At 44.3% G+C, this 16716-nt stretch overlaps 1 pseudogene; it reads right to left on the bottom strand.

Moving 5' to 3' along the window:
• Window positions 1-14817: 14817 nt before the first annotated feature.
• Window positions 14818-16716, bottom strand: LOC129630930 (etoposide-induced protein 2.4 homolog; annotated as a pseudogene).

Raw genomic sequence — 16716 nt, 5'->3', positions numbered from 1 at the left:
CCTGCCTAATATTTAAATTATATTTTTGAGGATCCTCAATTCTGTGTTCTGTAGTGGTTGTCCAAGTTCACATTCCCACCAACAGTGTACAAGTGTTCACTTTCAGGCCAGGGATTTAAAAAAGTCGGTGGAGGACCTCTATGGTGGTCAGATGATTAAGAATCCACCTGCCAAGATCGGGGACATGGGTTCTATCCCTGGTCCAGGAAGATCCCACAAGCCACAGGGCATCTCAGCCTGTGCTTTACAACTACTGAAGGCTGCATACCCTAGAGCCCTTACTCTGCAACAAGAGAAGCCATTGCAATGAAAAGCCCACGCACCACAAGTAGAGAGAGCCCATGTGCAACAATGAAGATCCAGCACAGGCAAAAATAAATAAAATTAAAAAGCAAATGTCTTATTGTCTTCTTCTGCCTGAGTTCAAAGGATTCTGAGCCCTCTGGAGATGGTGGAATCACCAAGCAGGAGATGGGATTTGTGAACTATATGTGGGTCACTTGAAATGCCCACATTTTGAGGTTGTGATAATGTGAAATAAACTTGTATCTTGTGAGCCCTTGATTTGAGGGGGTTTATTTGTTACAGCCTCTGCTGCTGCTGCTGCTAAGTTGCTTCAGTCGTGTCTGACTCTGTGCGACCCCACAGATGGCAGCCCGCCAGGCTCCCCCATCCCTGGGATTCTCCAGGCAAGAAGACTGGAGTGGGTTGCCATTTCCTTCTCCAATGCATGAAAGTAAAAAGTGTCTTCTCCGGTTACAGCCTCTAGCATGACTAAACAGTATACTTTCTAGACCTTGGTGCCCACTAGCCCAGTGCATCTCAAACTAGTTTTGATTGTGGCATTGAATCTGTTTTATATGTCTCCAGTCTGTCATGTATTGATTCTTTTGGGTAATACTTTGTTCAAGAGGACAAAACTCTTGATCTTGTACTTGGAGGCCATGACACTGTCAAATTGCTGTAAATTTCAATGCACCTACTGTAAATTTCTGCCTAGCTTGTTGTAATTAACATTAACAGCCAGTGGACCAGTACTGGCACTGCTCTAGCTTATTACACTGTGTTATTTTTCTCCATAGCATTTACATTCCCTGTAACTATCTTGTTTATTTAGAGCTCTGTCTGTAAGCTCCATCAGAAAGGTGTATGATTTCTTTTGCATTCCTAGTTCCTGTTACCATGGCTGATAAATAGTGGATGCTCAGGAAGCATTCAGAGAAGGCAATGGCACCCCACTCCAGTACTCTTGCCTGGAAAATCCCGTGGACGGAGGAGCCTGGTAGGCTGCAGATCATGGGGTCGCTAAGAGTCGGAAATGACTGAGCGACTTCCCTTTCACTTTTCACTTTCATGCATTGGAGAAGGAAATGGCAACCCACTCCAGTGTTCTTGCCTGGAGAATCCCAGGGACGGGGGAGCCTGGTGGGCTGCCATCTATGGGGTCGCACAGAGTTGGACACGACTGAAGTGATTTAGCAGCAGCAGCAGCAGGAAGCATTGTTGAATGATGCCTAAATCACAAGCAATGGTGTTGGTGGAAAAAGGAGGAGGCAACCGTAACTGTTATGGGGGCTCTCTACAATCATACCTGACTTGAATTCTAGCCAGTTCACTCACAGATGCTTGATTCCCTAGTTTTCTGATAGACGACAAGTACCCAGATTAGGTCCAGCCTCCTTTGTCCCCTATTAGATTTCCCTAATTACAGATAGGTCCACTGTGGATGGTCACTATCTGGTGATATGTCTTTCCCCCGGTTTATAAGTTCTGAGAGAGTGGGGATTTGATCTGAAGTTGACTGCTGTATCCCCAAAGTCAGGCAGCTCAGTCAAGGCCCTTGGTTGACATAAACAGGTTTGTGGCATGTATTTGGGCAGGAGGGGAGACTACCCTGGGGAAACAGTGCCCTACACTGTCTCCCATGACCCCCACCCCTAAGCAGGGTGCCAGGGTTGGTCTTGAGCTCTGGCCTGACTTATCACTTCCTTTCTCCATCAACCACCTCAAGGTGCTTCAGGTTAAAACACCTGGCACACCAGACATTGGCCCATATGGATACTGAGAGCCTAGGTTAATAACTGTTGTATATTTTGGCGGTTTTCTTCATGAGCTGGAGATGAGGTCACCGTTTAAAAGTGGCTATTAATATAATCCAGCTGTTGAGTGCAGCAATGCGTGCCATACTAATTCCTGCTAGTGCAAAACTGAAGACTTTGTGGGAGGTCTCGGCTGCTAAGTCTCGTTCATTCCTACGGTTGTGGTGCCTTGTCTGAGTCTGGGAGGAGAGACAGAACAGGGATCAGATCAGATCAGTCGCTCAGTCGTGTCCGACTCTTTGTGACCCCATGAATCACAGCACGCCAGGCCTCCCTGTCCATCACCAACTCCCGGAGTTCACTCAGACTCATGTCCATCGAGTCAGTGATGCCATCCAGCCATCTCATCCTCTGTCGTCCCCTTCTCCTCTTGCCCCCAATCCCTCCCAGCATCAGAGTCTTTTCCAATGAGTCAACTCTTCGCATGAGGTGGCCAAAGTACTGGAGTTTCAGCTTTAGCATCATTCCTTCCAAAGAAATCCCAGGGCTGATCTCCTTCAGAGTGGACTGGTTGGATCTCCTTGCAGTCCAAGGGACTCTCAAGAGTCTTCTCCAACACCACAGTTCAAAAGCATCAATTCTTTGGCGCTCAGCCTTCTTCACAGTCCAACTCTCACATCCATACATAACCACAGGAAAAACCATAGCCTTGACTAGATGAACATTTGTTGGCAAAGTAATATCTCTGCTTTTGAATATGCTATCTAGGTTGGTCATAACTTTCCTTCCAAGGAATAAGTGTCTTTGGATAGATGGGCTTAAAGGGTTATTGTTGGGGGTGCAGGGGGTGGTGGTGAAGGTGCTGCAAGGACTCAGGGTGGGGTCTGAGCCAACAGGATGGAGAACATGGATGAGATTGGTTCAGGGTCAGGGCCAGCATGGAGAGGGAGGGGAGGGTGAGGACTGACATGACGCACATTCCCACCTGGGAAGAACAGGACAAGGCTGCACAGGACAGCACAGGAGATAGGCCAAGATTGCCAGCAAGAGGTGGTCACTGGGGGCCTTGTCAGACACACTTTCAGATTCCTGGGGTGAGGCAGTGAGTGATGGCTCAGCATGGCTTCTGGACCCTACTATTCCCTGTAACTTCCTTGACTGTTCTTGATTCCTATAAAATCTTCACTGACACTCTTTAAAAGTCTCACTGACTCCCTCTAACTCACACCGTATTCCTTCAAACCTTATTACCCACTCTAATAAATACCTTTAGGCCATAACTCCCAGATCCTCTCTTCTCCCCACCCCCATGCCCTATAACCCCTCTGTTCTCTGTAACATGTTCTCCATCTCCTGTAAGCTACTCCCTGTCTTCTGTGACTACTTTGCTCCTCTCTACATCATGTCTCACTTGACCCCTTCCACTGTTCCCCTGAAGTCCCTACTGACTCTGAGGACTCTCACTTGGCCTCCTTGTACCTCGACTGACCCACTGTTCCAGTTTGTTTTCATTAACACCCTTATTGTCCCCCAAGCAACCTTCTCTTTGTCCCTATAAACCGCCCTACTAAGAAGACCCTCACTCAACACTGACACTTTTCATGTGTGAAACCTCCATTGTCCCCCTAAAAGCTCTCACCCTATGACATTTCTATTGTCTTTAATAGCTCTCTGCTTGTCCCTTTTATAATAATACCACTCATTTTGACCCTAAGCATCTGTCATGGTCCTGTTATGACCCTTATTGTTCACCTATAAATTCCTCCCTTTCCTCCACTCCCATATCCTCTCACTTGGCTCCTCTAAGATGTTACTTGAGCAAATATAAACTCTAAACCCTCTCCTTGTCCACTCGTAGCCTCTTCTCTGTCCCCTTCTAAAGACCTAACCTGTTCCTCCTAACACCTTCTCTCTGCCTCTAAAACCAGCTTGGCGATCCTTTGAATTCCTTCTCCCTCCACTAATTACAACCTTCCAGTTCTCCAAAATCCATTCTTGAATAATTCTCTACACCCTTTCTGCCCTCTAATGAAGCCCTCCTTGAACCTCCATTCCCCACTCCCTCTAACTCTCGTTCTCCCTCCTGTCACCCCATAAATTCTCTCCCTGCCCCCCTCACCTCCATTAGGGCATATGGGTCTGGCACTACTAAGGTAGCATATGGCCTGTCCCTCACTCCAATCTGCCAGGGATTACCATGGAGACCAGACAGACCCCGCCTCCTATCCTAGAATATTCTATCATTCTACTTCTATTGATTGATTGGAGGTTGTGTGTTAGGGTTGAGGAAGCCAATTCTCATCTGGCTGCTGATAGGTCTGAAGGAGTTCAGGCTCCTCCTAGTCTCTCTGATGATTGATCAGTCCCAGTGAGAGAGTCAGTTCCTAGGCAGGTTGATAGGGAGTCTAGGGGTCCCCAAGGAGAGAGGGGTCTGGAATTCTCAAGGAGGAAGAAAGGACAAGCTTTTTTTCTTTCTCCACATTCCTTAGGATTATTTAACAATAATGTATCCTGCCTAAGGACAGTCTTTGGATTCAACCTTTTGTTATCTTAAAATGTTAATTATTTGAGTAGACCTGGTCTTTACAAGGATGTATCTTGCCTGAGGACAGTGTTATCTTTAAATTACGGGAATAGGACTGATGAGGTCTTTACAACCTCCAGATATTCTTTGGATTATATAACCTCATTGTTAACACTAGCAAGCAGGTACTCCTTCTGCCCTCTTCTGATGCCTATGTCAGAAGCTTTCTCTATCTCCTTTATACTTTAATAAAACTTTATTACACAAAAGCTCTGAGCGATCAAGCCTCGTCTCTGGTCCCGGATTGAATTCTTCTCCTCCGGGGGCCAAGAATCCCGGTGTATTCGCGTGATTCAACAAACCTTTCATCTTGGGGGCTCATCCGGGATCCTTCAGGACAAGGTAAGGATGCTTGGAGCTTTAGTTCCTTGTTCTCTTAGCGAACACGTTTTCTGCTGTGCTTTACTAACTCTACCGTGTGCTTGTGTGAATGAATGGCAGGCCCTGCGTGAAGCAAGTAAGGGGCCCTGCTCTGCAGTTCCACAGTGATCTCATATGGCTTATGGCAGAAACCTGTCGGGGCGTTATACCGACCTGCCAATGCCAAGAGGCACCCAGTGTCTCCTTCGGGAACTGACCAGAAATGGGCAAAGTGTGTGGACTGAACTCTCCTTTCTCGGTCAAACTTTTCGGTCTCTTTGACCATTTCATAACTCCTTGGGAATTAGAAGTACTAACCTAATCTATTGGATCATAGACTTTCAAGGGACTTGTGATCTATACTGTTACTGTGTACTGTGGCTTAGGTCCCAAACTTGGATTGGTAGTCAAGAAAGCGCCTAGCCTCGCTAGGAATCGAAAGTTCGGAAGCTAGATGGAGCTCTAGCTCCCAGAACATCTCTGAGGTTAAAGGTTACTCAGATTGGGACTGCAATGGGTTTTTTTTCTTTGGTAACGCCGGCTCTTAGTGGATCAGAGGAAGCTGTTATACAGGTGTGGTGATGCTTGGAAAGAACATCTGTTTTATGTTGGCGTCGGTCTTATTGTAGTCAGGAAATACTCAGGGTCGTGCACAGGCACTCAGGTGACGAATGTTTCCCACAGCGGTCTTAGCTTGGGAGGCATTCCGGAAGTTACTCTGATTCACCCCGGGTGACATCAGAGGCAAGCAAGGTTAAGGGTGAAGAGCTGGACATCAAGTAGGGATGCTATCAAGTCTACCCCTGGTACATCCCCACCCCATCTCGGTGGTAGAACCGGGAGGGACGAGTATGGTGCCTGCGTCGGTAAGGGACAGACTAAGTCTGACCAGGAAGGAAAAGCTTTTGGTGTAACGTCTGTCTACACCCCCATCTAGATAGGGACGCCTCCGGTAGAAAAATGGTGCTGGTCGCTTTTTTTCTCTCTTACAAATGGGAGCTAACAATTCCAGCCTCACTCCTTTGAACTGTATCCTGAAAAACTGGGATAGATTTGATCCCCAGGGCTTAAAGAAGACACACCTGGTCTTCCTATGTGATACTGCATGGCCACGGTATCCATTGGAGGACGGCGAACGGTGGCCAGTTGGAGGGTCTCTTAAGTATAATACTGTTCTACAATTAGACTGGTTCTGTAAAGAACAAGGGAAATGGGTAGAAGTAGCATATGTGTTGCCCTTTTTCTCTCTGTGAAATATGCCAGACTTATGTCCTAAGGGTATAGATTTGGGTGTGAAACCTTCAGCTCCCTCCTGTCCTCTTACTCTGCCCCTGTGCTGGGGACTCCAAACTGGGAACTGCCCACATGGAGGTCCGAACAACTCCTGTCTCAGTACGACCTCAGACTACTCTGGATTCAGTAGAAACTCAGACCATCGAAGTAAGAGATGAGATGGAGGACAGGAGACAAAGAGAAGAGGAAAAACAGGTTTCTCCAATCTATCCCTGGGATCATATTGGCAGAGCAGCCAGAGAGACTGAGGAACAGTCACACAAGCTGTTGCCTCTTTAAGAAACACCCACCTGGAGAAATAATCAGTCTGTGAGAGTTAATAAGCCTTTTTCTTATCAAGAAATACAAAGAATCAAGGAGGATCTGGGAGACTATTTAGAGGACCCAGAAAAATATTAGAGCTTTTAAAGGTGTTACTCTGCTTTATGACCTCACTTGGAAGGATGTGATGTATATCTTGGGACAAACGCTGACTCCCGAGTCAAAGACTCGAGTTTTGGAAAAAGCGGTTGCTTATGGAGATGAATGGCTTGGTAATGAATCAGTAGGGAAGAGGGAGAACGAGATAGCCGCCCTCCCCACTGGGAATCAGGCGGTCCCAACTATAGAACCAGACTGGGACTACAACACAGCTAAAGGAAGATGGGATCAGAGTCATTTTGTTAGCTGTATTCTTGAAGGACTTTGGCAGGCGCGTTCTAAGCCTTTAAACTATGGCAAATTGGCAGATATAGAACAGGAGAAGAAAGAAGCTCCTGGTAAATTCCTAGATAGACTGAGAGAAGGCCTTCGCAGATTCACTGAGATTGATCCCGAAAGTGAAGAGGGAAAAGTGATTTAAAGGATAGATTTCTCACTCAGTCGGCTCCAGATATCCGCCGTAAGCTATTAAAACAGGCGTATGGACCAAATCAGTCTTTAGATACTCGTTACAACTGGCTCAGACAGTCTATTATGGTAGGGAATATGAGGAAAAGAAAGAAAGGCAAAAAAAGACAAAGGAAAAGGCGGAAGCCTTTGCCACGGCTATGAAAAACGTTCTTAAACAGCCTGAGAAAAATGCCCAGAGGGGCCCAGGTGAAAAGGGATGGGCTTGCTACTACTGTGGAAAGGAGGGGCACCTCAAGCGGGATTGCCCTCAGGCATCTAAGCCGCCCCCAGCTCCATGTCCGGTCTGCAAAGGACCACACTGGAAGAGAGACTGCCCCCAGAGGCATAGGTCTCCCGGGTCGGACTCTCAAGACAATCAGGACTCAAGGTGCCCGGGGGTCCCCACACAAGCTCCCGTCCTAATTACACCTGAGGAACCCCGGGTATTAATAGTTGTGGGGGGCCAATCCATCGATTTCCTTTTAGATACTGGGGCAACTTATTCTGTGCTTACTGAAGCCCCTGGCCCACTTTATTCCCGATCCGCTTCTGTAATGGGACTGTCTGGACGAGCCAAAAGGTATTATTTCAGTTATTCTTTATCTTGCAACTGGGATTCTGTGCTGTTTTCACACGAGTTTCGGATCATGCCAGAATCTCCCTCACCCCTTTTGGGAAGGGATATACTGAGCAAGGTCCATGCCTCTGTTTTCATGAATATGGAGCCCTCCCTTTCTCTCCCTTTAGTTGAACAAAATGTAAATCCTAGAGTATGGGCAGATGGAAAATCTGTGGGTCGAGCACAAAATGCTATTCCTGTAGTTGTTAAGCTCAAAGACCCGCACGTATTTCCACATAAGAAGCAGTATCCACTGAAACCTGAAGTTAAGGAAGGGTTAAAACCCATCATTGAAAATTTAAAGGAGCAGGGACTATTAATTCCCTGTAACAGTCCTTGCAACACTCCTATTTTGGGTATAAAGAAATCGAATGGTAAATGGAGACTAGTTCAAGATTTACGAATAATAAATGAGGCTGTAGTTCCTTTACACCCCGTAGTGCCTAATCCTTATACTGTATTGTCTGAAATTCCTGAACGGGCCAAATATTTCTCAGTAATTGATTTTAAGGATGCCTTCTATTCAGTGCCTTTGGCGGAAGAAAGTCAATTTCTATTTGCCTTTGAAGACCCTATGCAGCCAGTTTCTCAGTTAACCTGGACAGTTTTGCCCCAGGGATTTCGTGACAGTCCTCACTTATTCGGACAAAGTTTGTCACGGGATCTACAAAACTTTAATAGCTCTGAAGCAGTGGTGTTACAATATGTAGATGATATTTTGCTCTGTGCTGAGACAAAGGAAGCTTGTTCGCAAGCCTCAGAAGATTTCTTAAACTTTCTGGCAGGCTGTGGTTACAAGGCATCAAGAGAAAAGGCTCAGCTTTGTCAACAGTCCATTAGATATCTGGGCCTAATCGTATCAGAAGGGACTAGGGCCATAGGCCCTGAGAGAATCAAACCTATACTAAATCACCCCCTACCTATGACTTTAAGACAATTGAGAGGATTTTTGGGAATCACAGGTTACTGTCGCATTTGGATTCCGGGTTACGGGGAACTTGCCTGGCCTTTATATAAACTTATAGCTGAAACTCAGCAGGCCCAAACCGACAAATTTGTTTGGTCTCCAGAAACTCAAAAGGCTTTTAAGGTTCTTCAGACTGCTCTCCTGCAAGCTCCAGCTCTGAGCTTGCCCACAGGGTCAGAATTTAATTTGTTTGTCACTGAAAGAAAAGATGTGGCATTGGGAGTTTTGACACAACCCCGAGGGCCTCACCAGCAACCTATTGCTTATCTAAGCAGAGAATTATGTGTAGTTTCACGTGGGTGGCCCCACTGCCTAAGAGTAATTGGGGCAGCGGCTTTATTAGCACCTGAAGCTTTAAAAATAATTAATGGATGAAACCTTACTGTACTGACTTCTCATGATGTGAGTGGAATCTTAAATTCTAAGGTTAATATTTGGATGACAGACAGTAGGCTTCTTAAGTATCAGTCATTGTTGTTAGAAGGACCAGTAATTAAGCTTGAAGTTTGTGGAAATTTAAATCCTGTCACTTTCCTTCCTGAGAAGGAAAATGAAACACCTGATCACGATTGTTCTCAATTCCTAACTTTAAACTATGCAGCTTGAGAGGATCTAAAGGATACCCCATTAGACAATCCTGACATGGAAATATTTACAGATGGCAGTTCTTTTGTTCAGGTTGGAAAGCGTAAAGCAGGTTACGCAGTGGTGACTGCTGAACAGGTTTTGGAAGCAAAATCTCTCCCCCAGGGAACCAGTGCTCAGTTAGCGGAGCTTGTGGCTCTGACCCGAGCTCTAGAGTTAAGCAAAGGGCAGCGGATGGGCCTGATAATCTATGTAAGTCTATTTCTGCTGACTCCAAAAATCCTGAGTCTGCTGTTGGATCCTCAAGACAATGTCTTCCTGTCCTGGGCTCACTCCTATGCTGCATTCCACAATCGGTCTAACTGCTGGGTCTGCGGAGCGCTCCCCTCTTCATCAGTGGAAGGCTTCCCGTGGTGGACATCCCCACTTCAAGGAAAAGACTTTCTCCAAGTCTGTGAATACCTTCGACAACAATCACATGCGATGTCTCTTCTTCATCGGATGACATCTACCAACCCTAAAATGGACTGGTGCAACACTTTGTACTCTAACTATGGACATAATGTGACTTTTAATTATGATTCTGAATGTTGTGTTTTTGCTGTTTGCTCCCTGCATCTGTAATTGTATAACTGGATTTGTTTCTAGTCGCATGAAAGCTTTTAAGTTACAAATAGTTGCTCAAAATCCTGCTACTGCTGTAGCTTCCTCCAACTACTATTTGGGGCCCCTGGATCAGATATCCTCAATATGAGGATTAGGAGAATATGTTGCCTCACCAATTTAGGGACAACGCCCCTTGTCAGCTCGGAAGTAGTTATGGAACGAGAACGACGCCCCTTTTCCCTAGGCAACATAATTCTCCTAAAAGAAAAGGGGGGAATGAGAGAGTCAGTTCCTATGCAGGTTGATAGGGAGTCTAGGGGTCCCCAAGGAGAGAGGGGTCTGGAATTCTCAAGGAGGAAGAAAGGATAAACTTTTTTTCTTTCTCCACATTCCTTAGGATTATTTAACAATAATGTATCCTGCCTAAGGACAGTCTTTGGAGTCAACCTTTTGTTATCTTAAAATGTTAATTATGGGAGTAGACCTGGTCTTTACAAGGATGTATCTTGCCTGAGGACAATGTTATCTTTAAATTACGGGAATAGGACTGATGAGGTCTTTACAACCTCCAGATATTCTTTGGATTATATAACCTCATTGTTAACACTAGCAAGCGGGTACTCTTTCTGCCCCCTTCTGATGCCTATGTCAGAAGCTTTCTCTATCTCCTTTATACTTTAATAAAACTTTATTACACAAAAGCTCTGAGCGATCAAGCCTCGTCTCTGGTCCCGGATTGAATTCTTCTCCTCCGGGGGCCAAGAATCCCGGTGTATTCGCGTGATTCAACAACAACCTTTCACCAGCAAGGGAGAGACACCACTTTGTGCAAGAGTGATATGAACCTAGGAGTCTTAGGTTGCTTCAGACACCTTGAGAGGGATCATTTAGCAGTGGCAGGTGGAGGGTGATCTTTGCAAGAACGAACAGCTTTTCACATGCTTATTTGCCACTTGTACATCGCCTTTGATGAAGTGTCAGTTCAGGTCTTTCTCCCATTAAAAAATAGTTTGTTTTTTTTTTTTAATTACAGTTAGGTTTGAGGGTCATTTGAATCCAGATATCAAATATGTGATTTGAAAGTATTTTCTTTGGGTCTGTAGCTTAATCTTTTTATTTTCTAACAGTGTCCATTGCAGAGCAAAGTTCTTAATTTTGAGGGAGTCTAAATTACTTTTTTTTCTTTTATGGAGGTGTTTTTGGTATCATGTCTAAGAACTCTTTGCTTAACTCAGGAGGATTTTTTCCTATGTTTTCTTCTAAATGTTAGATTTACAATGTACATTTAGCTCTATGGTCTGTATTGAGTATATCTGTATAAGATATGAGGTTTTAGTTGAGATTAATTATATTTTGGTTATAGTGATCCAATTAAACACCATGAATACCCTTTTTTATTCATAAATTGCTTTTGGACTTCTTTTAAAAATAAATTGACCGTATTCATCGTGTGTCTCTTTCTGCATTCCTTATTCTATTCTGTTGACCTGTGTATTTATCTGTTTGCCAATACTGCACTGTCTTATTAATGTAGCTTTACAATGATTCTTAAAATTGGGTAACATGAGTTCTATAACTTTATTCTTATTTTTCATAATTGTTTTGACTATGCTTGTCTAGATCTACAAATTTTGTTGGTCTTTTAATACAAATAGTATTAGAATTTCATATCTACTTGAGAGATGTTGAACCTTTCAACTAACGATTGTGGGAATACTTTTAAGTCTTCTTTTATTTCTTTTGTCAGCTGCTGTTGTTTAAATAGACAGTGCATACACATAATCTCTTAGATATACACTCTACTAGTTTTTTTTTAAACTGTTTAAAATGGTATTTTAAAAAGATATGCATTCTTATTGTTCATTGCTAGCATTTGCTAATATCTTAGATTTTTGCTTGTTGATATTGTACCCTGTGATCTTCTAAACGCATGTTACCAATTCCAAGAATATATATGTATGTATGTGTTTTTTCTTCCATTTTTATTGAGATGTAATTGACATATAGCATGGCATAGGTTTAAGGTGTACAGCATGATGATCAGACTTACATACATCATGAAATGATCACCGCAATAAACCTAGTGAACATCCATCATCACATACAGATATAAAATAACAGAAAAAAAATTTTTTTGCCTTGTGATGATTTACTCTTAGGATTTAGGATTTACTCTCTTAACAATTTACATATAGAACTTACAGCAGTGTTGATTGTATTATCACATTATATATAATATTCTAGTAATGATTTGTCTTATAACTGGAAGTTTGTACCTTTTACCACTTTCATCCAATTCCTCCTCCCCCTACTCCCATCCTTTGGTCACCACAAATCTGATCTCTTTTTTATGAGTTTGTTTGAAGCATAATTGACCTATGCCTGGTACACAATATAGTGATTTGATATTTCTGTACATTACAAAATAATCATTGTGATAAGTCTAGTTTCATCAGGCACCATACAAAGATATTTCATTACTACTGACTCTATTCCCCATGATGTACATAGATGTGATTCACTTATTTTTTAACTGGAAGTTTGGATCTCTTAACCTCCCTCACCTGTTCCACTTATCCTCCTTTTGGCAACTATTTGTATCGATGACTCTGTTTCTGTTTTGTTATGATTATTCATTTGTATCATATCTGTAGTGAAATTATTACCATAATCAAATTAATTAACACATCTGCTAGCTCACACAGTTACCTCTTTATTTTGGGGGGGGGGTTGTTGAATGCTTAAGACTTACTTTCTTAGCAAGTTTTAAGTTCACAATACAGTATTGTTAATGGTAGTTACAATGTTATATATTAGACCCTCAAACCTTATTCACCTTATAACTGAAATTTTCTACTTTTTAAAAAGTTTTTACCAGCTTGTCCCTTTCCCTTCCACTTTCCAGCCCCTGGCAACCATCATTCTACTTTTAGTTTCTATAGGAATATATTTTTAAAAATTACATATGTAAGTGGTATCATACAGTATTTATCTTTCTCTGTTTGACCTATTTCATTTATGGTAGTTCCCTCAAGGTCCATCTCTGTTGTCTTAATTGGCAGAATTTCATATTTCTCATGGCTTAATAATATTCCTTTCTGTACATGTATCACATCTTTATGTGGATGATATTCATCCTTTATCAGACACTTGAGTTGTTTCCTTATCTTGCCTATTGTCAATAATGCTGCAATGATCAAGGGCGAACAGATATGTCTTTGAAGCAGTGATTTTCTTTCTTTAGGACATATGCCCAAAAGTGAAATTTTTGCATCAGTTGATAGACAATCGTAATTAATCTATAAATTATGCTTATGAGGGTCCTCCATTCTTTTTTCTATAGTAGTTGTCCAAGTTTACCTTCTTACCAACAATGTACAAGTGCTCACTTGCAGGCCAGGGATTTTTAAAAATCAAGTTGGGGATCTCACTGTCTACTTCTACCTGAATTCAAAGGACTCAGTCCTCTGGGGATGGTAGAATTACCAAATAGAAGGAGATGGGATCCCTGAATTATTTGTGGGTCAGTTCAGCTCAGTTCAGTTCAGTCACTCAGTCGCGTCTGACTTTTTGAGACCCCATGAATTGCAGCACGCCAGGCCTCCCTGTCCATCACCAACTCCCAGAGTTCACTCAAACTCACGTCCATCAAGTCCGTGATGCCATCCAGCCATCTCATCTTCTGTCATCTTCTTCTCCTCCTGCCCTCAATCCCTCCCAGCATCAGAGTCTTTTCCAATGAGTCAACTCTTGCATGAGGTGGCCAAAGTACTGGAGTTTCAGCTTTAGCATCATTCCTTCCAAAGAACACCCAGGACTGATCTCCTTTGAAATGTCCAAATTTGAGGTTCTGGGAATGTGAAATACACTTCTATTTTGTGAGCTAGTATATTTACTACGGCCACTAGCATGACCTGAAACAATATACTTCCTAGACCTCAGTGTCTACTAGCTCATTGCATCTCAAGCTATTTGTGACTGTAGTATAGGATCTGCTTTTGCTATCTTCTCCAGTCTGTCATGGATTGATACTTTGGGGCTGTACTTTTTTTTTTTTTTTCAGGTTTAATGGGTTTAATAAGTTTACCCATTCAGTTCCTATTTGCAGCACCCAGTATTCCTTTGAAATACCAGACAGACCTGGCAGTGGCCAACAGTCAGGTTCTCTGAGCATTCCACGTTGCAGTGGCACTTGTCCAAAATTGGCACCTCCCTATCGTCAAGTGAGCTTTAAATGTACCAGTGAAAAAAGCTTTTCTCCTTCAAGGGGAAGAAAGAAACTCACTCCTCAAAACCCAGCAGATCTGGCTGTGCAGTCTTTCTCCCTGTCCCATCTCTTCAGGCTTGTTTCTCCATTTTTTTTTTTTTTTTGCAGTGGAGCAAGAGACCAAAATCTAACTTGAGTTAAAGAAACAAGACAGTGATGGCTATAAAAGGGAGTGACCAGGAGCAGCAGAGCCTCCTGTCCCTCCCACAGCCAATATATGTGCATCACAGAAAAACAAAAATAATAGATCCACAAAATACAGCAGCCAGAATCACAAAAATCCATTCATCCAAGGGTGGTGGGAGGCAGGAAGGGTAAGTGGAAGGGGAAATGGCACAGGGAGAAAGAGTATTCAAATCAGTCCAGGCATGAGGCTGGCAAATGTTAGAGAAGAGCTGCAGAAAAACCTGAGGTCCTTTCAGACCCACCAGTGTTTAAAGTCCGTAGTGGTGTCAGGAAGATTCTGCCTTACATGCACCAGAGACAAAAGTCTGGATTCCTCAGAGAGAAGGGAATGTGTCTAGGGCCTTTGGCATGGTGGGCCCTGCCTTCCCTGGGAGGGGATGGAGGTGAACCAGGAAAAGAGCTGCCGCGGCGTCCTTCCAATCGCTCCCATCTCCTCCAGATGGCAGGTGATGGACTCAGGGGCCCGCAGCAGCCTTCAGTTCGGGCAGGAGATGGGTGTGGTGAAGAAACTCTGCAGAAGTGGAAATTACTGCAGGTTCACCCATCTTGTGGAAGAGTCTGCTGCTTAAGAAAATCACTAAGGAGAAGAGGTGCAATTGGAAAAGTTATGCTTTGCCAGGGATCTTTGCTTCATTGGCGCTGATAAGGAATAAAGGTAAGAGGACAGAGAAGGGTCAGCCACTGACAATGTTGGAGACTGCCTTGCTGTGAGGAAAGCCAGGGGCAAACCAAATCCAAGGCAAGGCCAATTCCTTTCTGTGTTTGACAACCGCTGGTGCATTTCAATTCCTTTATGGAACCATCCATTCAAGCAGTATAGTGAGTAGAGCTTCCCTAATAGTTCAGTTGGTAAAGAATCTGCAGGAACCCCGGTTCGATTTCTGGGTCAGGAAGATCTGCTGGAGAAGGAATAGGCTACCCACTTCAGTATTCTTGGGCTTCCCTTGTGGCTCAGCTGGTAAAGAATCCTCCTGCAAAGCAGGAGACCTGGGTTCAATCCCTGCATTGGGAAGATCCCCTGGAGAAGGGAAAGGCTACCCACTCCAGTATTCTGGCCTGGAGAATTCCATGAACTGTGAGTAGTGAGTAGAAAAGAGACATATGCAGAAGACTAACCAGACTAACCAGCTAGATGGGAAAAAGACTCACAAACATCCCCTGGAGGAAGAAGAGAGCCTGCAGTGAAAGGCTGAAGAGCATGTCAGCAATTATTTTGCTACACTAGGGAATGTGGGTGGAGAAGGCAATGGCACCCCACTCCAGTACTCTTGCCTGGAAAATCCCATGGAAGGAGGAGCCTGGTAGGCTGCAGTCCATGAGGTCGCTAAGAGTCAGACACGACTGAGTGACTTCACTTTGACTTTTCACTTTCATGCATTGGAGAAGGAAATGGCAACCCACTCCAGTATTCTTGCCTGGAGAATCCCAGGGACGGGGGAGCCTGGTGTGCTGCCGTCTGTGGGGTCGCACAGAGTTGGACACGACTGAAGGGACTTAGCAGCAGGAGCAGCAAGGAATGTGGGAGGCTTCCTTCCTGATACCTTGGATGCCAGGTCAGCTATATCACAGAACCAAATTGAGCTTACGACTTTGGTGAGCGCAAAGAGGGAGTGCACTGAGAGAGCTCTGAAAGTTGACCCAGGGAAAATCTCCAGCCATGACCAAACATCCCTGTGTAGTGATGGGATCACCAAAAATCTGGGCTTCTACTGACTGAAGCACAGGAATAAACACGTGATGAAACAAGAGGAGATTGAACTAGAAAACTCCACCATTCCAAGTGCAGCACTGAAAAATTCTCCTAACAACATGTGGTTCACTCTCCTGCTTCCTCTCAGTGCTCTGGGCTCTCCTCTGAGCCAGGACACTGCTTGCCTTTCTTGGACACTGCTCCTCTCTCTTTTGTTGAATTTGAGCATCTAGCTTTGAGATGGTACAAATTCCCCAGATGGAGGTTTTGATTCCCCTGGCAGGGTTCTGCAGAAAGGTTTTGACACTGTAAGCCATTTCCTCACTGCTCAAACTATCAACTGCACAAAGGAGAGAGAGGTATCCCCAGACCTTTCATCGTGAGGGACACAGCTGCTTTGTCCCCGGGGCTCCAGATCTAGTCGGGCCTCTCACCCCATGTGGACCCACTCAGCACCTCCCAGCCCAACCTGCCTGGCCACCCACTCCTGCCCCCGTGCTCCGGGGCCAAGGCCGCTGCACCCGTACTCTGGCCTATACTTGGTTCAACCAGACAAGACTCTTTCAGTTCAGTTCAGTCACTCAGTCATGTCCGACTCTCTGCGACCCCATGAATCACAGCACGCCAGGCCTCCATGTCCATCACCAACT

The sequence above is a fragment of the Bubalus kerabau genome, chromosome 17 (assembly GCF_029407905.1).
Source record: "Bubalus kerabau isolate K-KA32 ecotype Philippines breed swamp buffalo chromosome 17, PCC_UOA_SB_1v2, whole genome shotgun sequence".
NCBI classification, from domain to species: Eukaryota; Metazoa; Chordata; class Mammalia; order Artiodactyla; family Bovidae; genus Bubalus; species Bubalus kerabau.
Note: the sequence above shows the minus strand (reverse complement) of the source record. Positions and strands in the feature narration are given on the sequence as shown.